This window comes from Lissotriton vulgaris, unplaced genomic scaffold, assembly GCF_964263255.1.
Source record: "Lissotriton vulgaris unplaced genomic scaffold, aLisVul1.2 SCAFFOLD_2940, whole genome shotgun sequence".
In the NCBI taxonomy this organism is placed as follows: domain Eukaryota; kingdom Metazoa; phylum Chordata; class Amphibia; order Caudata; family Salamandridae; genus Lissotriton; species Lissotriton vulgaris.
Window position 1 is genome coordinate 108,439 of NW_028248430.1, and position 22,483 is coordinate 130,921.

General features: G+C 43.9%; 1 pseudogene; it reads right to left on the reverse strand.

Annotated features, from left to right (window-relative positions):
- Nucleotides 1-420: 420 nt before the first annotated feature.
- On the reverse strand, nucleotides 421-1,678 carry LOC147664122 (tRNA-queuosine alpha-mannosyltransferase-like; annotated as a pseudogene).
- Nucleotides 1,679-22,483: the final 20,805 nt, after the last annotated feature.

Genomic DNA, 22,483 nt, shown 5'->3' on the forward strand with positions numbered 1-22,483 from the left:
TGGAAGGAAATGTATAACGTGCTCTGTTGTAATTTAGTTTAAGACAGTTCTACACCATTAACGTTCCACTTTATTGACACTTTTTATCATTGATCTCCTCATCCACATGACTTATATTTGAGATATTAGAGTGGTTTGGGGAGAGGAGGTAAGTTAACTCAAACATAAAAAAGATGCATTGTTTTCATAGGAGTCCTCTGTTAAGACTGCTGAGAGTCATTTGCAACTAATAGCATTGTAATAACGTAGCGTCTAATTATGATATCATGTTTTCTATAATCTAGAACTGCGGTCTAACCAAGTGCCTTTGCTCCCTCTGTCATAAACTAACAACTGATTCTGGTTCAAGTAGGGCCTGGTATTTGCTGCGTAGGGATGCCCATGAATACTTAAAAATGTCACCCTTGTATTGATGCTTCCTCACAATGTCTGACCTTTCACAGAAATTCTGAAGCCTCTTAAACAGCTGTTCAGGAGTCGAATACAGATATTGAGCTGGATAGATTTCTGGATACACCAGAGCCTTGGGACACAGTGGGTACCTACCACAATGTATGGCCTCCAGCATTGCCATGCCAAGGAACTCATGCCTGGCTGTTGAGACAGCAACATCAGCCATACACAGGGCTTGGAAATAGTCCTCTTTGCTAGGAAGGTAGCCCCAATGCAACAGAGAATTGCACAACGCCTCCCTGGCCTTCAGAAATACATCTGGCACATCTGTATAGGTTTCTCCAAGGACAGACACATTGAATCGCAGGGAGAGGCTTTTAAGCTTAAGCAGAACTTGGAAAAAAGTTTCTGGGTCTTTGTCGTGCTCCAACGGTGAGGCCAGACAATGTGTAGTGGTCTTTGCTCTTCGTCAGTTTCACTGCTATTACCATGGGGAGTTACAAAGTGCTCCCCAAATGTATGGTCCTATTTTGCATTCTATGGTACATTGGACACCTCTAGTTCATCGGCTGTTGCCACTAGGTTTTGTGGTCTTTACAGTTGTGCGAGAAAAGGTACACCTTCTCGATCTTGGGCATTGTTTTCCATCAAATTCCCAGCAATGGTGTTCTGCTGTGGAGTAGTCAAGCTCGGAGCCAGGAAAGGTCCCCCTTTGACTGCAGCCCTGCTTTCCAAATGGATATGCTTGCAATATGGCAAGAGGAACTTACTAACATCAGGGAACCTTACAGGGAAGTGGAGGACCAGGCACCTTGGCCTGATCAGTCCTTCCAGGTCATCGGGACTGTGATCAGGCATAAGCCTCAAAAAGCCACGGATACCAGTCAGAAATGTCTCTATGTTATAAAGCGAGTTAAATACCACCACGTCGGCCACCAGGCAGGAAAGAACTTGGTTGTAGCCATACTGGAAGTCCTGTCCTGGCTCTTGCGCACAGGGTACACCAGTTGGTTCTCGTGGAAGTAGAGGACCTTCTGAGCTTGCCGAGGTCAGGTCGTAAGGCGACCAGCTCAGCTAGGTTAAGCACTGACCTGGCAAACAGGATGCTATACTGGGCACTTGCTGGCACGGTCTGCATGAACGTGAAGGCAGAGGTGCATGCCCTCCAGTGCCACTTCTTGGCTGGCAGGCTGCAAAGTGCAGAGTTTTCAAACTCTTCCAAGAGGAGATCCTCCAGTAGCTTGTGAGAACCTCCATAGAACACCTCGATGATGAGCACTCCCATTTTAGTCGACGGGTCTTCTTATAGGTGGTTTTGGATCGTAGTGGCTGCGGCAGCGACGTCTCTCAGATGCTTAATGTTATATAAAATGTAGATAGATGACTGAGGTAACCATTTGCACATGTACACGCGAAAGCCATCTTGAAACAGGATACTATAACACAAAACAGATACTAGAGTATCGGGACCATTTTTGTAAGGGGTATTTTACTGGCTACATTGGAAGTGGTATGCATATTCACAATCAAGGTCTCTAGTACCGTCCGTAGAAAAGCAGTTTTGAGTGCTTGGAGTTTTGGTTGGTCACTATATCAAATGCATAAGATACTAGAAACTCTTTTAACGTCTCCATTTAGGATTTGAATTGTAGAAAATCACACACTTTGCTTTAGGAATATCATGACATATCAACATAAATATGACACTAGCAGAAGAAAAAAAGATTTATTAAAAAAAAATAGCAAATAAATCGTACATCCAGCATTTAACTATATACTATTCAAAAAGAATTAAACGTTCTAAATAAGAAGATGGCCACCTTGTTACCCACGGAACAGTGGGCCAATTCACAAGACAGCAGAACGATTGCTTCACTCCCCAGCAGTGACTGACGTCAGCATGTCTATAGGACGTACTGAAATACGCTTGACAACTTGGGATTTATAGTTTTCACATGGTAAAATAGTACGCATGCGCACTGAATAGGTTCCAGCCTCAGAAGTCAGAACTTATGTTTCGGTACAACTACGAAGTTACTACTGCTCCCGAGAGGTCCCCGGAGTGCGGGACTCAGACTGGAAGTAAGGCAAAGAAAGTGTTTCGACATAGTTAAGTGCGGGAATGGGCAGGGAAACCGTTGGTGGGTAAACGGCACCTAAACAGACCAGGAAATACCTGTAACAGGTAATCTGTAGCAACCAGAAAGTGCCATTGATGGGTAACTGAGACCAATAAGAATGCAGAAATATATTAAACAGGGGATGCAAGCTAACATGGACCAGAAAATACGTGTGACAGGTAAACTGGATTGGCCTATACCCTCAAACACTTGTAACAGGTAATCTGGATAAACAAGCGCTCACGTAGACTTGTCTCTTTTTCCACCGTCCCACTTGGACGGCCTCAGCCTGCTTTCCTTCTGGCGTAAAAGGTTTATTATCTTCTTTATGGGGACATCTGTTTAGCCCCATAAAGATAACAGACCTTTTACGCCAGCAATAAGTCAGGGCAGTCCGTCCAAGTAGGACGGCAGAAAGAGAGAAAAGTGTATGTCAGAGGATGCTCTTTCCCAATGGCTGGCCACAGTTTAGCATAAACGGTGATGCCGGCCAATGGGAACGGGGGCGGGGCCTAAAACCCGCTAGTTAAAGCTCCTCAAGATCATAAGATCTCACCAGCGAGACTGCGCATGCCCAACCTACACAGGCTTCGACCAAAAAATCAGGAGGGCTGAAGCAGTGGATTAGTCACCCAGCCATGAAAGCATACGAGATAATGAAAGAGGACTTCTGATTGGAAGGTTTTGAAATGATTAGACTGACTTCCCTTCACTATGGGAAGACGAGCCGGGTCACCTGCATCCTTAACCCGCCCCGATATATCGCTGATTGGAGGAATTCCTTTTGAATCTTACTCAGTCTGTTCAATAGGTTGACAGTGTGTCCCCGAGGCTTGCTCTTCAATGCTGGATTTGTGCTTGCTAAAAGAATGAGTTTGCCACCGGCTACCTACATGTATATTTACATTGAAATTTACCATGAAATTTCAAGAAAAATGTATATAGATATTCCGGAATTAAATGGAGAATTACAAATGTATAAACATATTGAGACAGGTCATATTGCTTGTTTAATTTAAAAGTTCACATCATATGAGCATACGTAAATGTCCATTTGTATTACCCAGCTGTCTTGCGCTAGCATACCACTATAATATATAACATGTGGTTTATTCATAACAACAATGCTAACAAGTGCAAATTCAGTGAACATGATAGATGAACAGTGAATTGTGTTATATTTATTTCACCAAAGTGTAGCTTTCTATTTACACAATTATAACAAAGGCTCGACCGTAGGAACAACTGCTTTGTTGCTGCATTGCATACATGCAATAATCTAGTTGGTGTACAGCATTTACACAGGTAAGCAGCAGTTTTATGTGTAGGTTCACATAGGCCAGGGCATGCAAACAGCATAAACAAGCACGCATGCGTGCGCACGCCTCGCACTAAAAGTAATTTTTTTTAAAAAAGGCACGTCTGGCGAGTGGCGAGCGATGCGCATAAATGACGAGAGAGGAAAGCCAGATGGCACAACACAACCGTAAACCCTAAAACACTACCCCCAGCACGACTCTCCCCTGACCACCAGTCCGGTCCCCACACCCAAACACTACCCTGCATGACCCGCCAGCAATACCCTAAACCCTAAAACACTACCCTACACTACACAAACACCACACCACTCCCCTAAAACACTACCCCTAGCATGACCCTACCCCGACCCCTGGCCTGGTCCCCACACTCAAACACTACCCTGCATGCCCCCCCAGCACTACCCTTAACTCTAAAACACTACCCTACACTACACAAACACCACAACTCTACCCTAAACCCTACCCTACCCCCAGTCCGGTCCCTACACTCGAACACTACCCTGCACGACCCCCCAGCACTACCCTAAACCACTTCCCTACACTACACAAACACCACAACACTACCCTAAACCCTAAAACACTACCCCCAGCATGACCCTCCCTCGAACCCCCGTCCGGTCCCCACACTCAAACACTACCCTGAACGACCCCCAGCACTACCCTAAACCCTAAAACACTACCCTACACTACACAAACACCAGAACACTACCCTAAAACACTACCCACCTGCACGACCCTCCCCGACCCCCAGTCCAGAACCCACACTCAAACACTACCCTGCACGACCCCCCAGCACTACCCTAAACCCTAAAACACTAACCTACACTACACCACAACACTACCCTAAAACACTACCCCAGAACGACCTTCCCTGATGCCCAGTCCGGTCCCCATACTCAAACACTACCCGGCACGAACCCCCAGCGCTACCCTAAACCCTAAACATGACCTACACTACACAAGCACCACATCACTACCCTAAACCCTAAAACACTACCCCCAGCACGACCCTCCCCCAACCCCCAGTCCGGTCCCTACACTCAAACACTAACCTGCACAACCCCTCAGCACTACCCTAAACCACTACCCTACACAAACACCACAACACTACCCTAAACCCTAAAACACTACCCCTAGCATGACCCTGCCCAACCCCCAGTCCGGTCCCCGCACTCAAACACTACCTTGCCCGACCCCCCAGCACTACCCTAAACCCTAAAACACTATCCTACCGTACACAAACACCACAACACTACCCTAAACCCTAAAACACTACCCTCAGCATGACCCTCCCCCGATGCCCAGTATGGTCCCTACACCCAAACACTACCCTGTACGACCCCCCCAGCACTACCCTAAACCATAGAACCCTACCCTACACTACACAAACACCACAACACTACCCTAAACCCTAAAACACTACCCCAGCACAACCCTACCCCGACCCCCAATCTGGTCCCTACACTCAAACACTACTCCCACTATTGTGGGAGCCCGTTGCGGGCCCCCTAGGTGAAGGGGGGTGGGGGGTCACATGGGGGGTACCTATGGTACCCCCCTGCATTTGTATGCGGAAAGCGGCAGGCACCGCACCGTGCCTGCCACTTTCTACATACAAATGCTATGCGTGCATTTTTAACATTGCTGCGGGTGCAGCTTGAAGCCGCACCTGCCGCAAAGTTAGAAATAGAGGATGTGACCGCCACGGTGGCGGTCACATCCTAATCGCACAGGAGGGAACGCTGCAGCCCATGCGGAGGTTCCCTCCTACTCTATGGTGGCAGACGGACTCAGGTCCGTCCGCCATCATAATGTGCCCCTTAAAGACTACCCTGCACGACCCCCAGCACTACCCTAACCCCTAAAACACTGCTCTACACAAACCCCACAATAGTATAATAAATAAGGCATACCAATTGCATAATACATAAGGCACCGATCTATCAGCATGCAGCTTGAATAGAATGTTAATAGTAGTCTGGGTAAAGTCCAGTAGTATTCAAATTGTTTGTATTCACTAAATGTTCTGCATTGTAAATGAAGACTATGCGATTACAAATAAGTATGTGCTTAGTATTCTGTTAGTATTCATGAAGTGCCACTCACATATCAGTAGTCTTCATGCACTAGCCTTCCCAAAAAGAACACCATTGAATACTAAAATTGGCCTAAAATAGTCTTCGAGTGCTATAAAAAGACAGGTTAACCACTAAATGTAGTATTCAACTTCGGTAAGGGTATACACACACTACCACCTTACTTCTAAGGAAACTTACACATATGCTGTCTTCAAAACACATACAAACAGTGAGTCAGTCATTGATGCATCTATGTGCTAAGTAACACCCCCACCAAACCATACAGACACTCATACTGATACTAAAAAAAATCTAATAACCCATATACACACACATGTAGCTACTCACCAACCCAGGCAGCCATTTATACACAAAGTGAAATACTGATACAAACATTTAAATATTTAAACAATACTCGCTAATATATGTATTCACTAAAATACACTTAATAAGCCAGTTAACCAATCAATTAAAAAAAAAAAACATCCATTAAGACACTTATTTAAACATTTATTCTTCCATCGAGCTTTACATATACATATATAAAACATATTTATTTTTCAGAAAGACACACATTCACTGGATGGTGTCATCAGTGATGTCATGAGTGATGTCGCTGACCATGTCATGGGTGATGTAATATGTGACGTCATCAGCAGTGCATTGCAGGCGCGCAAGTTATAGTGAGTCCAACTAACTATAACGTGGAATTTCAATGGTTTTATGTCAGTAAAACTTCCAGCTAACTATAACTGGTGTGAAACCTATGGTTTTTTCAGTGAATATATATATATATATATATGCCTTTGTCATACAGGCCTTTACAAAGAAATGTTTTGTTTTGTAAAGGCATGTGTGGGAAAGGCATATGCATGGTAAAGACTTGTGTGGTAAGAGAAAGGTAGATAGATAGATAGATAGATAGATAGATAGATAGATAGATAGATAGATAGATAGATAGATAGATAGATAGATAGATAGATAGATAGATAGATAGATAGATAGATTTCCGAGACACCCTAACTCCAGAGTCCAGTTTAGGTTAAGCAGTCACTCCTCCTGTGTCGAAGCTCATCTTCAGGTACTATCTAGCAATTCCTTAATCCTCCATGAATCCATTGTATTTCCTAGATGCGCAACACATTCAGTACTCTTTCTTGTATATGGGTGTAATACATTTACTGTGGATCAGAACTTGATCAAGAATTGAATGCATGTATCTTTCCCCAGTAAATTGACAAGACCCCTTAGATACTGTCAGTCATATCTTGACTGTAAGCGAAAGGAATGCATTAACCCTACCCAGCCTGTCAGAAGTAAGGATTATGATAGTCTCTCCTTAGAGGAGAACTGCAGTCCATAGATTTTAAAGGTAAGACATACCACGCATAGTCCCCTTATGAGGGCCCACTCTTAACTTTGGGGGAAGACAGCTGTAAAAAAAGAATGTAAAATTTCTGTCAGAATGAGGAATGTCTGGCACATACTTAAGAAGATGAAATGTTTGAAATGTTTCACTCCACTTGCAGAAATGGTGGAATTTGAGTTCTGGCCAATGGCAGACTTTTTTCCTCCTGAAATGCGAGTGAGATTTGGCATAACCAGTGCGATTTTCTAATGCGGGAGGTCACGAGCGTTCACAGTCAATGTGCTGCTTCTTGATTGCATTTGCTGCCACTCAAGTAGATTTTCTGCATTGTGCTGCAGCACAATCACTCGAATGGCTGTGAGCTATTGCGTATCACATGGTGTCATTTGCTCTGCTTTTTCAGTGCTGCTTACGCTACTGGCGCTAAATTGCAGTGTAAGCAGGACGGTAGGCATATTTTCCACTATCGGCAGAAGTTTATATGTAACTCCAAGGAATTCTGCTGAGGGAAACTCCATAAATGTTCTCCACCACATTTGAAACATTTAAAACATTTGTGATTGTTTTCATTTATACTGTCCCCCACATCACTTTCAGTATACTTCAGAGAACATTGTTGAACATCAAAATAAATAAAGAAAAAGGAGGATTACGGGAAATTAGATTCGATTGGGATGAAGAAATTATCATCTCAGTCCATTTTTCCGTGACAGTTGCAGATGGCACTAAGCATTCCCAAGGCCTGAAAGTAAGGCTCTCTACTAACCCGGTACCGGATACACAATCTGCTGTGAATGTTGAACTCATTAATTGTCCCTCAGTTTCTCAGTAGAAGCGAATGAGCAGTAGTCATAGATTAGCCCATTATAACAATAGCAATAAGGATGTGAATGTCCAGCCATGGTTCTGCTTAGGCAACACCTTAATAACAGAATATTCAACTGAATTCATATTATAAATGGGCATTTGAATCAGAGTGGGCACATTGCACCAGTCCAGACAACCCTTATGGTGATTTAAGAGGTCTCAGACAGCCTTAGAAAGCTATCCAAGTGGTAGCTATGGAGAGCAGCCTTCAGGTTTCGTCTTGAAGGAGTGTAAAGCAGCTTGTTTCACAAGAATGCAATTTATAGTATGGATTAAATGAAAAGAGAACCACGCAATAGTTATAAAAATATGTATTAATTATATTACACTATCTAGTATATCACAGTATCTCCAACACAGAGACAGACACAAAGCACACAATACTTTAGCAAAGAAATCACAGTAAATAGCACTAATATACAGCGGGCCCCATGGGGAGACCAAACCACATACTAAGTCCGGTCAGGACAATGTCAAGAGGACGTAAAATTGCTGGGACCCCAAAGAATCACCCAAGGTGAGTAAATAGGGGCTCCACGGAGTGCATGTGCAGTGTGTGAACATAACCGCGTGCTCCATACAAGTCTATGTGCAAGTCGCAATTGGGTATTTTAAAGATTAAGGAACCTTCTCAGTGGACTCTGAAGAAACCCAATGAAAGACAGAAGGATGGAGAGCCACCAGACCCGTGGATACTGTGGTACCCAAGTTGCCTATCCCATGGAAGCAGGGTGCATAGGTGTAAATTGGCATCGGGAAACCGCTGTCGAACCCAATGGAGGACGTCAGGAAAGTGCTGCTGCTGGAAGAGGAGAAAGAGTCAGTTGGAATCCAAACATGGATTCTTGTTGAAAACTACCTGAAAGCAGAGGGGACAGAGTCTGGGTTAATTGAGAGTGACCAGGGGCTCAGTAGGCAAATGCCCTCCGATGTTGGGTGCTTCAGGATAGTTGACGGTGAACTTTACTCTGCAGTGGGGGGACCAGGCAATGTTGAGGATGACCAGGAGCCAGATGCAAGCTTTCCCTTGAAGGATGTTGAGTGCTGAGGGGTCGGTGTCCAGCGGGAGCACCAACAAGTCTTGGCAAAAGCAACTCACGCAGTAAGTCATTGAAGTGTATGGTACGGACCAGCAAGGTCCAGGAGACTCACCACAAGCAGGGGAGTCAGTGCAAGCCCAGAGCAATCAAGAGAGCCCAAGGAAAACAAAGATGACCTTCAATTGGCCCCTCAGGCTGAAAGCACAGGAATCATGAGAGGACCTCAAGCACCTTCACAAAACAACAGGTTGGGGCTGCTTGGAGCCCAATGCACTTGTCACAGGATTTCCAACAAGCACATGCATTTGCGAAAAAGTATGCAGAGCACAGGGGTTCATGTATTGCAGCCACCATGAGGGATACTTTGCTCAAACTCAGTGAGAGGACAGTTTGGGCCTTAAGGGACTTTGAAACCTACCTCCTGTGTTGCTGAGCTTTTTAGAGTGCGTAGGAGCTTGTGATCAGCAGACCAGTCAATAGTGTTGCGGTGCCTGCAAATGCAGGGGATTGAATCCTTCACTCCAAGGAAGATTTTCTTCAGGTGTCTTGGATGCTCCACAGGTCCTACATGGATTCTGTACAGTGCACAGGCACAGCTGATGCAGCAGACTGAGGGGGAGATGAAGTCAGGCCCAAACGAAGTCCAGCGAAGTCCAGAGTGCCGAGACGGTCAAAGTGCAGTGGTTTCAGTTCTGAATCTTGTCCACGATGAAGCTAAGGTCCTACAACCAGGTAAGCCCTTAAGTACCCATGGGAGAGGGTTGGAAAGATTCAGTGGACCCTCACAGGGGAGGGAATGTACAGGGAGAGGTTACGCCCATGTCCATTGTCCATTTTAGCGCCAGAGCGGGAGCGAATGGCTCCCAGGACTGGTTTGAACTGGACTATGCACGGGGACACCAAATGTGCCCCTCCTGCAGGTTTTCAGGTGCTGGCAAGCGCACCCGCCAAGCCCTAATACACTAAATCAAGTCTGGGAGGGGTCACACGTCCCTGTGATAGGATCCCTATGGTTCTGCCTTCCCCTGCACGAGCGTGGCTCAGTAGCAGGAGGGCAGAAATGTGTGTCTGGTTGGCAGCAATCATTTTGTGCTCTCCAGAGCTAGAAGCCTGGTCCCAAGAACAATGAGGGCCCCACAAAGGGCCTTCCCGGTGGGTGGCATCATGCCTCCCACAACAATTACCGGTGAGGGGGTATGATTTCAACATGTTTGACACCAAACACGATAGGGTTGGTTGAAGCCGGTTTCGAGCTGGTCATCAGGCGGTCGCGTAAAGCGCCTCTATATTATTTATTTAATTTATTTATTTTTTAGCAGAGTATAGCGCTGGCTAGACCCAGAGGTATCAGAGCTTTTTACATGAGGATTAACGAGTTACAAAATTGCATGAGTTACATAGGAAAAAGACAGTGTTACACAGTAACATGAGTTTATAGAGCATAGCATAGCGTAGACACACGTCCTATGGGGTAAAGAAGGTAGAGGGGGAAAAGTAAAAAGGGGTTGGAATGAAGATCGGGACAGGCAGACCGGCAAGGGGGAAAGTACTTCAGGGGAACCAAAAAGTTAAAGTGAAAGTCAAACCAACTGGCTGGGGACCAGTAATGACAACATCCCAGTGTTGCGGTGACTGTACAAGATGAGAGGGGTGTAGGGGACCCAAGGGGCGGTCAACTTGGGGTAAACGTCAGTCAGGCAACACAGGGCGCAGTCCAGTGGCATGAGAATCGGTCAAAGCCGCCAAGATGGAGGACCCAGGCACGAGCACGGATAGCATTATCACAAAATGTCGGGAAACACAAAAAAGTCCAATCCAAAAACCCACAAGGGAGCAGCCTCCACGGGGCAGGGCTGGATGGGGGAGGCAGCCATCGGAGCAAGAAGGGCTGTAGGTCGCCGATCACAATCGGGTTGTTAATGTGCACACAGTTGGGGCTACAGGGGCAGCAGTGTCTTCGTACGGCATGCCGCAAATTAGGGGAATGCTGTACAAAAACAGGATTCAACCCAAGATAGTCACTGGGACCTGGGTAATGGTTGATATAGACAAAGGGGTCCCGGACTTATGCAGTGATTTATATACAGTGAGAAACATAGAATAAGAAAAAGAATCAAAGAGGAACAACAAATGAGGTTACAATGTTTTATTTCACAAAGTACCTATGTCAACCACTTAATGGTTACGTTGTTTTCAGCAAAGTTGTTTACGCTTTATAAAAACACTTGTGCCCACATGGGGTAGGGGGGAAGGGAAAGTGCTGTGAGGGAGTTGAGTGAACAGAAATGAAAATGTATAAACAATTGTCAATTGTACATCATTGATAAGTAGTTTTGATACATTCTGAAATGGTCTCCCAAAGTCGGAGCCAAAGAAAGGAATTAAATCACACTTTTTACAAAAAACAAAGCAATATCTCCTCTTTCAGGCTGTTCAAATCACGATTAACCTAGGGAGTAAGATTCTAGAGAGCAGTCTACGTTTCGACCCTAGCAGGATGTAGGGTAGTTGGCCCTTACAGACGGGTCTTCATCAGGACTGGGGAGCAGTGGGCAGACCTCCTACGGAAGAAAAGGGAAAGGAACTCAGAAGGGTATATATTACCCAAATACCTAAGCGTTGTAAACGCTTGGTCATGACATTTGGACATACACTGATAACAGGACTACATGATCACTAAAATTACCTTGGGAGTGGAGGACCGATAGAGTTGCCATCAGGTCGAATCCGTACGCCTTTTTGGAATTTCTGAGTGTGAGAAAGACCGTACAAGTCCTTACCAAGCAGATATCCGGTTTGAAGGCTGAAATTGCGGGTGATACTACACTCACTAACTCCAAAGAAGCCTTAACAAAATTGGTTGCGACACTCCAAGACTTCGAAACTGTGACTATCAAGAGGAAATTGGAGAAACACCGATCAAGACGCCCAAACGGGAACTAAAGGTAAATTTTGAATGCGTAATCTCTTACGCGTTATACCTACTGTGTACCATATCGTTAATTCGACTCAGGTTTTTCTAAACCACGGTCTTTCTCACACTCAGAAATTCCAAATAGGCGTACGGATTTGACCTGATGGCAACTCTATCGGTCCTCCGCTCCCAAGGTAATTTTAGTGATCATGTAGTCCTGTTATCAGTGTATGTCCAAATGTCATGACCAAGCGTTTACAACGCTTAGGTATTTGGGTAATATATACCCTTCTGAGTTCCTTTCCCTTTTCTTCCCTAGGAGGTCTGCCCACTGCTCCTCAGTCCTGATGAAGACCCGTCTGTAAGGGCCAACTACCCTACATCCTGCTAGGGTCGAAACGTAGACTGCTCTCTAGAATCTTACTCCCTAGGTTAATCGTGATTCGAACAGCCTAAAAGAGGAGATACTGCTTTGTTTTTTTGTAAAAAGTGTGATTTAATTCCTTTCTTTGGCTCCGACTTTGGGAGACCATTTCAGAATGTATCAAAACTACTTATCAATGAAGTACAATTGACGATTGTTTATACATTTTCATTTCTGTTCACTCAACTCCCTCACAGCACTTTCCCTTCCCCCCTACCCCATGTGGGCACAAGTGTTTTTATAAAGCGTAAACAACTTTGCTGAAAACAACATAACCATTAAGTGGTTGATATAGGTACTTTGTGAAATAAAACATCGTAACCTAATTTGTTGTTCCTCTTTGATTCTTTTTCTTATTCTCTGTTTCTCACTGTATATAAATCACTGCATAAGTCCGGGACCCCTTTGTCCATATCATCGCAAATTAGGGGAAGTCAGCTCGTCGCCAAGGCAGCAGCCCCGGAAAAAAGAGGTAGCAGCGGGGACCAGGAGGACACGTATATCCAGACTCAAAAAGTGAAAAGTGAAAAACCATCTTGGGGGCACTTACACTGGTTAAAAGTGCTGCAGAAATCCTGCTGCTGCACCGCCACCAGGGGAAGCAACACTAGCACGTATTAGTATATGGCTGCTTCACTGACCACCTGGGAGAGTAGACTCTGTAGGCTGCAGGGGTGTCCTGCTCATGGAGGGGCTACCTCTCACTTAGAACCTATCACTCTCCCCTCAGGATTGTAAAGTTCTGCTATAGGGGTGACTTTTCGGTTTTGAGTGCTTTGACCCTTAAATATAGTAAACCTATAACTTTAGTAAGTGGTGCATGCACCAACTTACACCGGTGGCAATGGCAGGCCTGTATTTCAAGGCATCTGTCTGCACAAGGAGGACCTGTAGTTCCATTTTGAATAGTCTCTCATGGGTGGCATAATACATGCTTCAGCCCATGGGAGACCTCTGGGGTACCTATGCCCTGGGTACATGGGTATCATATACTAGGTACTGACACGGGGACCAAGCATCCAATCTGGTGTGTACCTAAGTACATGCATAACAGTTTAGGGAGAAAGCAAATACACTGGGGTCCTGATTAGCAGGATCCCATTCAGAGTAGTGAAAAACAGCATTACATCCATCAAAAAGGGGCAGTAACCATAAGAAGTAGATCCTACTTTCCTACACTGAGAAAGTACAAAGAGCACAAGATACACTAAACAGTAAAACAGTCAAATATAATAGTAGATCATAGAAACAAGTATAGTGAGATGCCCACTATAAGCTGTTCGTTATTGCTAAATGATCACAAACACAGTCTTAAAAAAAAGCTATACCACAAGAATGTAGTTATGGAAACTTTTGAACTGTGAATTAATGCTTACAAACATATCGTGTATGCATTCTTTGGATGACTTTGATTAACCTACTACAAAATAGAGGATCATAATCCTCTGGTAAAATGGAGTACTTTATTATGTTTATAGCTTGTGGACTTAGTGTTCACTGATACCTAAAACACATACAGACACAAAGTAAATTCAGTAACCAGTGAAATGCAGACTAACCTGCCAAACCTCAAAGGCAAGCAAGAGAGGCAGAGGGCCAATACTGGTTTACATATGGTTGGGTCTGAACTGGGGTGGCATAGTGAGCTAAAGAACAATGATGGATTCAACCCAGATCTGTGACTGGGGGTGAGTTTCTGAAAAGTTTCAGTGCTCCGTCCTTCATCTCCTTGTGTTTGCAAACTTCGAATGAAGGCAACAGTGTCTCTGAATTAGGACCGGAATGCATAAATCCTTCTCCAGTAGATATGACTCCTCAGATACTGTCAGCCCTATCTTTACTGTGGAGGTCAGAATGCAGATTCCTTGGTGTGGTTTCGGCTCCAGCCCAGCCATCTTGCAAGGAGATTCCTAAAACTGTCGCAATTGGACAGTGTCTGCAGGATTATGCTCTCAGCCTTGTGGAGCCAGGAGCCTTGAGCCTACAAATATCTGCCTCTTTTGTTGTCAATTGAATTTCTATTTGTGGGTCAGAGGAGAAGAGGCTGACAGAGATGCAGTGGGGTTGCAGTCAGATTCTCAAAGTAATCAGTGACAGAGCCCCAACTCGCCTTCGACATGATGTCAAGAGTCACATATACTTGATTTCATTAGAAATCTGGGTGCAATATCAGAGCTGGTTTTACCTAGTAAGGTCAGTACAGAAACAGACAATTTATCGCCTTCTGATTCTGCCGTCTTCGTAGTTGGTCATTGAACACTTTCTGGGGTCCAGTGTAGATTCAATTGAAATAGTCCAAGCATGCAGCTCCAATCCCCTAATCAACTCCAATCAGTGCTGTGTATTAAGATTGATTTTCCAGAGTAGGGATAGCTACAAATGTATGCTCAAGCAATTCTCTTCAAGCAAACCTGCCTATGTCCACAACATTTGGATGGGTAATTTAGGTGTCAGTAGAATTTAATAGCCAGGATTTTTGCATTATGCCAATGCCTGGGGTTGAACCAAGGCAGGCAGGCCAGAGTAAAGGAAGCCATTTAGGGTCTTCTTTCTCACATATAGAGCTAGGGTTTTTGTTCTATTAAGAATAGTATCTTTTATCCACTGATAAACACAAAACAGGCACCTGGAAAACTACTATCTTCTCACCAGGTTATTCTGTTTCTATTTTCATCATTTATAGAGTGCATGGTGACCCAAAGGCATCCCAAGTGTAAGGATTTAACATAGTCCAAACGAGACAGTACCAAGACTTGAATCACCACTTATCTCGAAGTCTGAGGTTGGATTTTGCATAGCTCTTCTATCATTCCAGAATAGATAGCTGTTGTTTTTATGGCCCGGGCTTGCATGGTCAATGTATGATGAAGCCAAAGCCCTAAGCTTTTTACAACAGATTTAGGTGTTGGCTGGGAACCAAGGCCAATAGGAAATCCCAAACCCTGTTGGATGTTGGAGGTATTCCCAAGTATCATTCATTCTGTTTTTGATCCATTGTGTTTCAGGCAAGACTTATTCATCCAGATGGCTACCTGCTCCAGACAGGGTCCAAGATTAGATATTAAAGTAGCCAAGCCTGGGTCAAGCGAAAGCACCAGCTGGGTGTCATCTGTATGCAAGACTTTTGAGATTGTAAGGTGGTTACAATCTCTGTCAAACACTGAAGATATATATTGAACAGCGTGGGGCTAAGTGAGTACCCCTTGAGGACCCCAAGAGCTACCAGCAAGATGTTCAAAAGACAATGTCAAAAACTTGGAATGTTCGTTCCTTTAAAAAGGAACCCACCCACTCTGGGGCTTTACCTGCGATATCGGCCTAACACATCTAAAAGTATGGAGTCGTCAACAGTATCAAAGGCCACACTGAGATCCAGGAGCACAATGGGCACTGTTGCCCCCTGATCCAATCTCTTTTTGCCTCTTCCACTACTGCCAGAAGAGCAGTCTATGCACTATGCTTAGGATGAAAGCCTATTTGTGTATGGTGTAGAATTGAGTTATCTTTGAGAAATTTTGACAAACATCTGTTCACAGACTTTTCCACCACTTTGCCTAAACCTGGGAGCAGGAGTAAATAGGATGAAAATTATCCAGTCAGGACAGGCCAAGATTTGGTTCCTTTAAATCAGCTCTCTCCACTATGCTATTTCTGAATGAGATATTGATTGTTTCCAACAAAATAGGAAAAATCATTTCTGGCTCTGAAGCCAGAATTCTCATTGGCGCTGGATCAATATGGGATCCTGATTTCATTTTTTTCAAAAAGGACCATAAACTCCTCTAAAGAAAGAGGGGGGAATTGAAAAAGGGTGGCAAGCAATCCATCTCACTAATTTTCAATGGAGCGGAATTCCTACTTTCACATTCCTTTGGAATTATTGGTAGATGTTTAAGATTATAGATTTGAAATGCTCAGCCAGAGAATTACACTTATGAGTGGATGGTTCAGTTACTTAGGCAATCCTAGTAGGCCATGAAAGGACTTAGCAATTCCGAACATACCTTTGAGGGAATTCACTGCATTGTTTATTTTAGTTTCAAAGGAGGAAGCTAGGGCTTGTGGTATTTCAGCGTGGTAGGTCCTTCCTTTCTTCTAGTATAATAACTTTTTATTTTCAGCAAAATACTTTCTCCATGCCCTTTCTGCAATTTTTAACTCTTTATTTAGAGGTCTGAGGTGTGGAGAGTACCATGGTGCTGATTTATTTGTAGATTATGCTTTTCTTTGGGATAGTTTGATCTAAAGATTGAATCATCCATTCTGTAATCAATTTATTCAGATATTGAGGATCTAAATGTAAACAAGTTGAGGATAAACGTAAAATGTTTCTCCAGCTATCCTGATTATTAGCTAGACATATGTTATTTAGATGTAATTGGCTAAATTTTGGAAGTGGAGGTAACGTTGCTCTAAAGCCTGTTCCTCATGGGCCATATACAATTAAACAACAGAGGTGAGAGTGAGAACCCCTGTGACACAAACGTTAATTCACCAAAATGCCAAGGGTAGCAGAGGTGACAGCACACACCATTTAACCTTTACTTTTACTCCCACATGCATGCTTACACATACACACACTCACTGTCACATAAACACACTGTCACCCACAAGCACCAACACAACATACATTTAAAATATTTTTTTTTACTTATCTTAGCTGCCAGGGAGGGTCATATTCTAGCAAATTTTAACTTATTCTTTATTACGCTACTAGTGAAAGAAAATATTATTCTCTATTAGTTTAATAAAACATTGACAGAAAACAAGAAAAGTGGAGCTGCCTTTGTGTTCCTGGCACTGAGTTTCCCCCCTTGAGGCCAGAGGTCGCAAAGACATTGCAAGGGGCAAGCCAGCGGTCACAGGTGCAACCTCTGGCATCCTCTAAATGACATCCATGGCATGTGGTATTTCGTATGACACTCTGCTTGTGGTCAACTACAATGACCCAATGCTTACATACTAGCAAGAACTAATCAGGATAAAACAGATGTCAATGAAAAAATGAAAGACTTTCAAATTCAGTCTTATTAAACGTTTTTGATTTTAAAACTAACGTTGCTCTTACTTCAGTAAAATATAGCAGAAAACGACTATCTGACAAACAATAGATGACAGCGGAATTTAACTCTGACATCCCTGTTCCTTACAATTTTAGTGATGTTTTGCTATACTCCTGCCACTAGCTGTCTTTATGCATGCATCCAGAGTGGTCTACAAGGCTTCTTTCTGAGCAAACAACAAATTGAATGTTCCTTCAGCCTACAGAGGCTGAGCCACATTCTCAAAGGTGCTCATTATATTTAGGTGTGAAAGTTCCCTGTTTCATGAATGTAAATTCTCGCTCTGTATTCATAAAGTGTAAAATTTGATTCAACAGTGGAGTTATAACATGCTAAGTTACAGGACTAAGGTACCTTTTTAAGTGAGAACGATTATCGCCATAGGACTAAATCCCCTAGAAGTAGTGGTGCAGTGGGTGCTGTAGCATGTCTAAAATAACCATACGGGATTTTGACAGTTGAACAATGTTAGAAATTCACCCTTTTTGGCCTGTTCCCCCCCATTTTTTTGTGCTGATTGACACTGATAGTAGCTGACTATGAATGTACCCTGGGCTCTGCTAGTCAGGCCCATGGCCAGTTCTATGTTGCCACAAACACAGACATTGAGGTACACTTCTAATGGGCATGACATACCATAAAAGTCCCTAGTAGATAGTAGGGCAATGGGAAGAAAACTGCCTATAAGTCCCTAGTATATAATACGGCATGGCAATTTAGCGGTCAGCAGCCTTTGTTGCACTTGCATGTGTGCAATGCTGTGAGCTTGAGGTCATTTTAAAAATAGCCCTGTGTTGCAGCCCTGCTTTTATAAGTACATTCACAGCAATCTCAACTTTGGTTGTATGGACACTTCAGAAGTGATAATCTACCTTATTTTTTATATATTAGGTACCACCAAGATCTCCCCTAGGGGCTCCAGGGATGGGGATTCATGTAACAATAAACAGGGTCCCTATAAAAGATGTTTTATAAACCCTAGTGAGTAAAAACTGCCCATGTTATTTTTACCCGGTGTAGGAAATTTACTACGAAGTTTCATTAGGTGCTATGAGCACAGTGAAGTAATAATTGAAATCGGTTTTGAATATTAAGAATCCCACATGCCTCCCGTAGGTGTTTCAAGGGTGGGGAATCCATTAATTATGAGCAAGGCCCCTATAAAAGAGGTTTTATAAACCCTGGTGAGGAAGGAATAGCATATTTAATGTTTCCCATTGAATATAGTTGGCCTCACAGGTTAACATGGCAATATGTTATGCACAACTATTGCTAGGAGATTGTGAAAATGAAATTCAAAGACTAAACGCAATAGTATTGATAAATACAGCAACTTGGCATTGTTTAATATATCATAACTTGTACAGAAACAAAGTTATAAGACTTTATCTTCTGTATGCCAAAATCCAGCCTCTGGCACTCTTCTCTGATTGGTCAGCCCTGAGGGGATTAGCCAAGCTGCCTTGATTAGGTGAATAGTAGCCTGGCTGGGCAGAGGCTATCTGATGGAGAAAGCTCTATGCAGCACAGGGATGCCAGCGCAGGGGGCTGGGCCATAAAGAATTAGCTTCAAAGGAAGAATAGATCAAGCAAGCCTGTCAGTCAGGGCCACCCCCTCTCCCTGTGAGATGGGTGGCTTAAGGAAGCATTTCACAGATGTGAGCGGGGGGAGTTTATGGAAATAAGCCATACTTTGAGTTTGGTTTAGTTATCTCTTGCTGCTCTGCTGAAATTTCAGCCATGATGAATTTTGAGAGAATAGTTATTTCTGGGACATGACTATGCCACACTCTTGAGTAAGTTTTCATGATTTGTGTTGTTGCCCTACAACTCATTGGACAGGGGTGCTCTCCTACTTTATGCCAGCCAGAGAATACTATATAAATAAGTGAGAGGTGCAGAGCCTCTCAGTTCTGCTGCCTGACACTACAAGAAGAAGGAGGACTGTCCTGCTAGAATCGTGATCTGCACCCAACGGCCTACCTGCTGAAGACGGTGCCTGCTGAACTCTCTAGGACTACAGCTCTGAGGACTTTGCCTTGCTTCAAGTAGGCATAAGGAGTGGACTCCCTGCAGCTAGAGGCTAACAGAGCTTAAGTGGCCATTCTCCAGCCACATTCCCCCTCCTGGAGTGCATCCAGTGGAGGTTTAAGGTCTTGACCAAGTGCATTTTGGGAATTGAAATCCAGGCCTGACAAGGACTATCTAAGATATTCCAGACCCTTGGATTTGTGTTTTGGACACTTGAAACCCACCAGGAGACAATTTGGAAAGACCTTGAGAAGTTTGGTAATGTTTTTTTTAAAGCTCCATAAGGGGACCGACTTGACCGCCAGAGCCAAGCCGGCCACCTTCAACTGCGACCCAGCCTGGATTCCAGGTTAATCCTGCTGAGCCCTGGAGGTCTGACTTACAGGGATTGACTGGGAGCTCACAGAAAGCCAAGCCAGTGAACCCTTGTGGAATCCGGACTGGTGGAGAGCATCGAGGGCCTCCAACCAAAAAGCTCCAGAAAACGTTCTAAGTGTGCAGGGAAATTTTTGACTGAGGCCCCCTCTATGGTGTATCCATCGTGGTCAGCCTCACACTTTGACTTTGTCCCAGTCAAGCGTGACCAGATGTTGAGAAGTGGAGCTATTGGTATCTAAGCAATAGATAGTGTTTATTCTTAAAAATTGTATATCTCAGGTTTCCTACATTGGATTTTCATTATTTTGGTGTCACTTTAAGGTTACAAATGTGTTCTATGTTTATAAATTGGTGTGGGATTTTAATGGTGTGTTGCGTCTTACCTATTTACTGTATTGGTGTATTTAAATGCTTTTCATGCCTGTTAAGCCTTATTGCTTGGGGTTAGCTACCAAAGGTTGAGCAAGGTACTAATTTATAAAGACCATATTTAGGACGCAGTACTGTGTTGGAGGCTTTGTTGCTGGTCCTAGGTGCCTACCTACCTCTCCCATCTTCCAACAAATAAGTAATAACGATGCTTATATATTTGTTTTTTATTTTATCACATTTGCTGTACTTCCTAGAGGTCAAATGTCAGGCTATAGTTTCTGAGAAGTTGGTTGTTTATTGTGGAGATTGGATTTTACTTATCTTTTCCTAACTGCCAATGTAGAGGATTTTGTAAAGTAAACTGTCTGACAATCTTGCAGAAGTACAGTGAGTATGAAAGGATGTCAGTTTTTTTTGACCACACAAATTTAAATACCTATAAATGAACTGTACAAATATTTCAAAACATAGCAGTTAGGAAAAAACGAAATAAGTACATTTATTTTGCAATTCTGACCCGTGATGGAAACACATTTGTATTAGGATTTACTTTGTGATGTGCAATGGATACATTTGCTGCAACCCAATTTCCTCACATTATTATTTGTAAGCTCTATAGTTGTATTAGTAAACTGCTGTTCAGTGTGAATTTGGTTCTATGGAAAATGTGCTGTCTGTAAATGACAGTCTACTACCAAACACTGCTTCAGTAATATATTTGCTACCGTGTGCTCTACATGCACTGCCACCAGCACAACCTTTCCACTCTCAAACTGAATGGGCGTGACTCATTTGCTACACTTGACCTTTGTGTGATGATTCGATTTTTCACATACCTTATGTCTTCAGTGATGTAATACTGATGGCATCACTCTCACACTGACAATTGTTCTAGCACCACTGCATAGGATGTGGAGTTCCAGAACATAATGATCTAAAAGTAGGCAAACTCTTATACATTTGCGAGTTCATGGGCATTCCTAAGTGTTTGGAAGGCACATTCAGCTCATAGATACAATGTAAAATGTCTTCATCTCCTTGGCATTTCCCAAGTGGTAGGCAGACCATTGATTACAATGCCCCCATTTCCCCACTATCTCCAACTTATAATACATGCCTGGCTTCATACAATCCGCCCTCCGGTACAAGTTGTGATCCGCATTGGCTCTTTCCCAAGGCTCCAATATCACTGATGCTCTCTATTTTAAATGCCTCCTTTACAATGAGGACTTCTGTCTCACACAGTGTGAGATCTTCCACCAACAAGTCCACCAACAAGTCTGAAACAAGGCCCCATTTATAGCCCAGCGTTTGCTGGAGGTGGTGGCAGCACCTCGATATTTCGCTTTGTGAAGGCGAGCAGATTGCGAGGGTTCTCCTCTGCTCTCCTCTAGCTCCCACTGAATTACCGAGTCATTTTTAAGATTATCTGCATTCGATTTGAAGAATTGTGTGTAATAATTTCTGTGCCTTTTTAAAACTTTCAACACTGTTACCTCTTATAGCGCTTGACATTCGGTCCCCCTGTGCCCCGTTCCACCGCGGCTGGTGCCGATTGTTGTGGAGGGCTAGACGGGCGCCATCTTGAGTCAGGCTCGGACCCGGCTGGACCCGAGTTAGCGGTCCAGCGGAGGGAGGGGCTGTGACTACAAATAAACATGCACTTCAAGACGCGCAGCGGCCACGCGCAGCGGGCGTGCCGTCTACGCGCCGAAGGAGCATCAAAGGAGGGCCCGTCTGTGCCCGTCCGTGCCTCGGACGGGCCCGGGGCCAACCTCCTTACCAACACTCCTCTGCGCCCCGATAACAATCCCATGCGATACTCACGTGGATACCTTATGACGCTGAAAGCCAGTTCCTGCTTGTGCAATGCCACATGGGAAGTGGCAAACAGTGCATCCCGGGTCTGCCAGGTGTGTAATTTCCGTTTTCAGCCTACGCTTAACTATTTGCCTCCTCGCCCCGCGGGCTTTTCACTGGTTCAAGCCGGTTTGATTAATGCTAGGTCATTGGTCAAACATGCAGCAGACATTTTTGAGCTGCTGAGTGAAAATCAGCTGGATTTACTTTTTATTACGGAAACCTGGCTCAATGAAACCTGCGCCCCCTCTGTTG